Here is a 6,000-nt window from a genome sequence, read left to right on the forward strand (position 1 = left end):
CTTATTGCTGGCCGAGTTCTACTGTACTTGTGCTATTGTGCTCGCATGACAAAAGCAAAGAGGACGGTTGAGGAAGAAGCTACGTCATGTCAAAATCTTATTAATGGTTGGTTTTTCAAAGGTGTTGCTCTCTTTGGACATTATTAATATCATGTTTTTTGGTCACTTTGAAGGCATAGGGGAACTACCTCAACCATGTCGATACATGTTGGGATTATATTCCCCCTTTAGGGTATTGATTTTTGTTTATGGTTCTTAGTCACTATAGTAGTATCCTTTATAAGGCCCTGTGTTGGGTAATCACCTTTGTGATTGTTTGATCTTCGTGTGAGGATGTTCCTCTCTGCTGGATGCTAGGCCATTTTTTGGTAGTCTTTAATTGGGTCCCTTGAGTTCTAAGATGCCCCCTCATGGTTGCCTCTCATTAAATATGGTTGGTTTTCTTGAAAGGTTGGGGAATTTCCAACAGGCAAGCCATCTAGAACACGTTGAATAGTGCGCTCATGGTTGAGATGGTCAGTCTCTGATAAAAACCTATCTTTTATTTTTGAGTTTTGTGAGAGTAAGTTCCAAGGATAAGGGTATGATGACCTAATGATGCCGCCACCGCTTATCCTCTTTATGACTTCTGTAGGTTCAAAAATTGGTTATGCCTAGCTTTGCTTTCATACTAATGTGTTCTGATGCAAGTATTGTGTGGAATAGTGATCGCAATCAAATCAAAATGATATAGTTTTTTTAAAATAATGGGCTCAATTGATACTAACATTCATTGGTGGGAAAACTCTACCCGTATTGCCGAAACTTGGTATAGGTTTGGGTGCCGTAACTCGTTTGATTATTTAGAAACGGCCTGAGTACATGACCTCTAGCCATTATTGCTTGTTTAAGAGTTTCTTTTGATTTCATAAATTTTTTGGAGCCATGCTTATCAAAGAATGAACCAAAATTGGTGTTTGGTTGAGAACATGCTTGACTGACCTTTTGATATACTTCGGAGAGGCATGATACCTATCTCCTCTATCCTTGACAAAGGATTGGAATTGTAATTGGTTTAAAATGGTATACGGGTTGTTTTTCAGAGTCAATGTATTGTAATTTGAGCAATCGATTGCCACTATCACTCAAAAATAATCAAATTAAGAGATTCATAACATAACCACAAGTAGAAACTGAAAGAGAGAGGGTTGAGAATGGCTGATCTCCCCTCCTGTCTTAGGGATTTTTGTATTATGAAATCTTTTAGAGACACGACACAATAATCAAGAGACGACACAAGTACATAAGGTTTCAAGATTCCACCTCCATAGCCTCCTTCTTCTCCCTCTCTACTCTAGATTATCCTCACAAAATGATCTCCTTCTTTTCACATGACCTAAACTTCAATTATATGCCTAGGGTTTTGAAATAAGTGGCCATCTGTCCCCAATCACATAGAGTAAAATAGAAGAAACAAGTTGTAACTTGTAGAGAGACAATCAATCTATACATAATGAATGGAAAAGGTTCTCATGGAGAAGATGAAAATGGCTGTTAGTGTTGGATGCTTCCAACATTTCCCACTTCTGAAGCTTTTTTATCCCTAACAAAAGCATGTTGTGGTAGACGTTTGAGAAAGAATATGCCTACAAAAGAAAGAAGTTGATGAGGTAGCAAGCTCAATGTAAAGCACATAGCACATTTGTGGTAATGAGTAAATGAAAATAATTATGAAATGTTACACTACCAATAAGGAAAATAAATTGCACTTGCAAAAATGAATTAAACAAAAGTTTTGGGTTTGTAGATGAGTCTATTAGTTAGTTAGCTATAACTTAGAATTAAAACAATTTCTTTAGTTCTAGCTAAGTTAAAGAGTATCTAAATGCAAGATTCCCTAATTGTATCTTTTAGCTTAGATTAGCTCACTAACTTTCACAAATCCAAACAAAGCTTGCATTTGTCACTTGAAGCTCGATGGAAATCTTTTTCATCTGATTTTTCTTGCTTTTGTTTTTTATTCTTTTTTCTTCTTCACATTAATTCAAAAACATGTAATTTGTGTGCTTATTTTGTATGCTCAGACCTTTTTGATTTTCAAAGAAAAAAAAAGCAACACATGGTAACCTCTAGGGCTCTAGTACCATAGGTTAGACATGTGAGTGAAGTAGCAAATCCAAGCCAAAATTTCTGTTCTAACTTAAGAATTTCTCTTCTAACTTAAGCTTTACACACAAGTGGCACTTGTGTGTGTGCTTTTATTTTCTTTGCATTCTCACTAGTGCCTTTTTTTTTTTGGTTAGAGTAAACAAGACTTTATATGCCTAAAGCACTCCTAAGGCCTCAAAAATTCAAATATTTTTCCAACTAGGACTAGTAGTCCAAAGTAAATGATTTAACTTAAAGTCACAACATACTAACCTCAAGCCTCATTGATAAGAAGGTCAATTAACTAAAGCGAAAAAAAGTTTATACATCTTTAATGGTAGATAAAAATATAGAATATAATGCACTCAATCAAACCATAAAAAACCATAATCAACTAATATAAATGTCCACAAACATGAAGCATAGAAAGTAGTACACCTAGAGATATGTGATGCATCTCCTTGGTAGTTGTGGAAATAAACATGCAATGCTGAAATAAACTCTAGGTCAATTAACTAAAGGAAAGACAAGTTCATACATCTTTAATGGTAGGTAAAAATACATAATTAAATGCACTCAATCGAGCCATTAAAAACCATAATCAACAAATATAGATGTCCACAAGCATGAAGCATAGAAAGTAGTACACTTTGAGATATGTGATGCATCTCCTTGATAGCTGTGGAAAATAAGCATGCAATGCTATCCATGATGTGTGAAATCTCATCCATCTATGCTTCATAAGACAAAACACTACCACCTACAAAGGTGTGAAAAGTGCATCAACATAGAAGTGAGAGTTTTATTACCTAAATACAAATAAAAATAAATCATATTCTAAGGTCTCAAATCTGGATGTCTAGAGAGAAAAAACTTGAAGAAAAAAGGTGCCTTAAGTGTACGCGCACTTGTTTCTAGTGCGCCATAATCAATATGCACAAATAAAGGGTCTAGTGTAGCTAGAAGGGATAAGAGAGCTCTTTTCAAAAAGTAAAATATGCAATCTCCTAGCTGTCTATCTAATGAGTATTGGCTAGCTAGCACCTGAGTCCATATGGATAATCAAATCTATGGGACAAGTAATGATTCTAGGGATGACATCAACTTATGACCGTGTGGTCAAAAAACTTTGTTGCTCAAGATCCCTCACTGACTGACTTTGGCTAGCTCTAAGTCAATAACATGGTCAATAGGAGTCTTAGGTGAGATATGGCTCATGTCAACTTATAGTGGAATAGATGGTTGGCTCTTTGATAACCAAATTTGGAATGTCCACATTATCTCAATGAATGTATGTCAAGCTCTCCTCACATGTGGTCATGAATATCTAGCTCATGTCAACACTCATCATGGTGTACTCCTCTCTACCGGTTGTGAATGTGGTTTAGATCTATGTAGCATGGGTATGGTCAAAGAAAATATAGGATATCTATGAAGATGTGATAGGATCTATGTTCTAGGAACCCAAATTTGTCTATGACCTCTATAGAATCCATGTGCCTCTAATTCTGATCTAGATGTGAGCCAACCATAGGATAAACCATCATGTGTACTATGGTTCTCAATCCCAACTAGTGTATCATCTATAGATAACGATTTAGAGCGTGTCATTATGTAGGGCACATAAACATGTCCAGTGGTCCTAAGATAAGATTTATGTGACAAGCTATAGGCATGATGTTTTCTACGTTGCTCATCATAGGTAGTACTACTTGTGTGAACATCCTCTAAGGTAGAATCTACTTGATCTCGTGGTGTCTCAAGTGCCCTTGTAGAAGTCACTCTAGGAAAATTGGTCCCTCAATCCTTGAGTATGGCCTGTATACTAGGGATGGTAGTTATGGTCTATAAGTATCTCATCTATCCCTATCTTGCATGGAAAGTCTATGTGCTCAATCATCGATGATGAATTTGGTCGTGGGGATGCTCATGAGCATGCATCTCAATGGAAACATCTATCTCTATCATATATGCATGTATCTCAGTCTCTAATGGCTTAGTCATAAGGTCAACAATATTGTGGTCATGTATGCCAATAATCTCCTTAAGTGTAGGATTTAGTGTGACATCTATCTCAATGATACACACACCTGAGTCATCAAAATGTGTAGAATATGGCATGCTATCTATCTACTAGCTCAAAACTTGTGTCTAGCATAGTAGTAATCTCACTAGCCTATAGAACAAAGCATTTTAAAACAGGTTATAGCATGGTGGCATGCAACAAGGTGGAATAAATGTAGAGAGAAGTGTGGGTCGAAAGACAACGCAAAGCAAGAAAGAGAGAGACGGAGGAAGAGTGAGGATGGCACGGAGGTTTGCGAGAAAGGAGGAGAGTGGTGGGACGGAGTCCCCATTGGCAACATGGGGGGCAGGAAAAGAGAGAGAGAGAGAGAGAGAGAGAGAGAGAGAGAGAGAGAGAGAGAGAGAGAGAGAGAGAGAGAGAGAGAGAGAGTTTGTGTATGTGTGTGTGTTTTGATTTTTTTTAAAACAATTTTTTTGGTATTTTCCTTGTTTTATTTTGCTTTTGTTAAATTTTTTTGCAAGCTTTTATAAAAATCTTTTCGTTGACTTTTATAAAAAGAGGGTGGTGTTTTTTCTTATTGTTATTATGTATAAAACAAAGGAAAAAACAAAAATTAAAAAAGAAATGCACAAATTTACACATAAAAATTAAAAAGTAAGAAAAAATGTAAAAATATTCAAAAATTAAAAAAACCAAAAAAGAAAAAGAAGATTAGGTTGCATGTAGGAATTAGATTTTTTAAAGTTTTTCTATAACTAGTTTGGTACCAAAATAAGGACACTTTAGTGTCCTTTTTCTACAATTTTAAATAAAATGGTACATAAAATCTAGAAAACATCTCAAGAAATAATTTTGCAAAATTATAAAATGTTATCCAAAGTACTCACAATCTCAATAGTAACTACTCTCATGAAAAGCATCTACGCAAAACATCAGTTGATGTTTCACTAAAACTCAAAATCTAGTCATAAGCTTGAAAACTAAGCATATATACTAGATCTACGACTCCATTACATAATGTGATACTATTTGATGGTTATGCAAGCTACATTTGATGATTTAGGACATATCCCAAAAACTACACATGTTTTAATTCTTATTTTTTATTTATCAAGAGTTAGCTTTAAAATAAAGTCCACTTTTGAATTTTTCTATTCATCTTCCTTATTTCTATACAAATACCTCATAAGGACACAATTGATGAATTTATATACACACTTTCATTTGTTTTTCACACAATGTTTTTTTTTGCAAGCAATTACATGCTGTAATATATATATTTTTTAATGAGCTTAAATTACAAGATGCATATGAGTTTGAAACCTTGAAAAATGCTTAGTTGATGGGTACTGACCCATACATATATTTTAGAACTTAAGTCTTGAACCATAATCTCTTCACGCTAATGAAAGTGGCCTTGAAAGACCAAAATTTTCCTCTTTGTCAACATTTTCAAGATTTGGGTTTTTTTATCATAACAAAAATCTAGTCTCATAGCTAAGTTATGAAGCTCCATTTCTTGCTATAATAAGGTTTTACCTATCCATACACCTTGAAATCTATGCAAAATCTTGTTTGGATGAGAAGCTATATTCAATTTAAGGAAATTTTATTTAAACTACACTAAATTAAAAAAAATTTCCATCTTAAAACTTATCATTATAATGTTAATTTGGTATTAATTTTGGGAAAATTAAAATTTGGCTATGTTCTTTACCTCATAACTCACCTAAGGTATGAACATGACCTATATATATGTTTTCTAGCTTCACTAAATAATTATGACAACTTTCTAGAAAAATAGGACACTTTGGTGTCTCAGGACACTTGAGTGTCCGATTACAAAC

The sequence above is a fragment of the Adiantum capillus-veneris genome, chromosome 13 (genome assembly GCF_014529385.1).
Source record: "Adiantum capillus-veneris isolate H3 chromosome 13, ASM1452938v2, whole genome shotgun sequence".
NCBI classification, from domain to species: Eukaryota; Viridiplantae; Streptophyta; class Polypodiopsida; order Polypodiales; family Pteridaceae; genus Adiantum; species Adiantum capillus-veneris.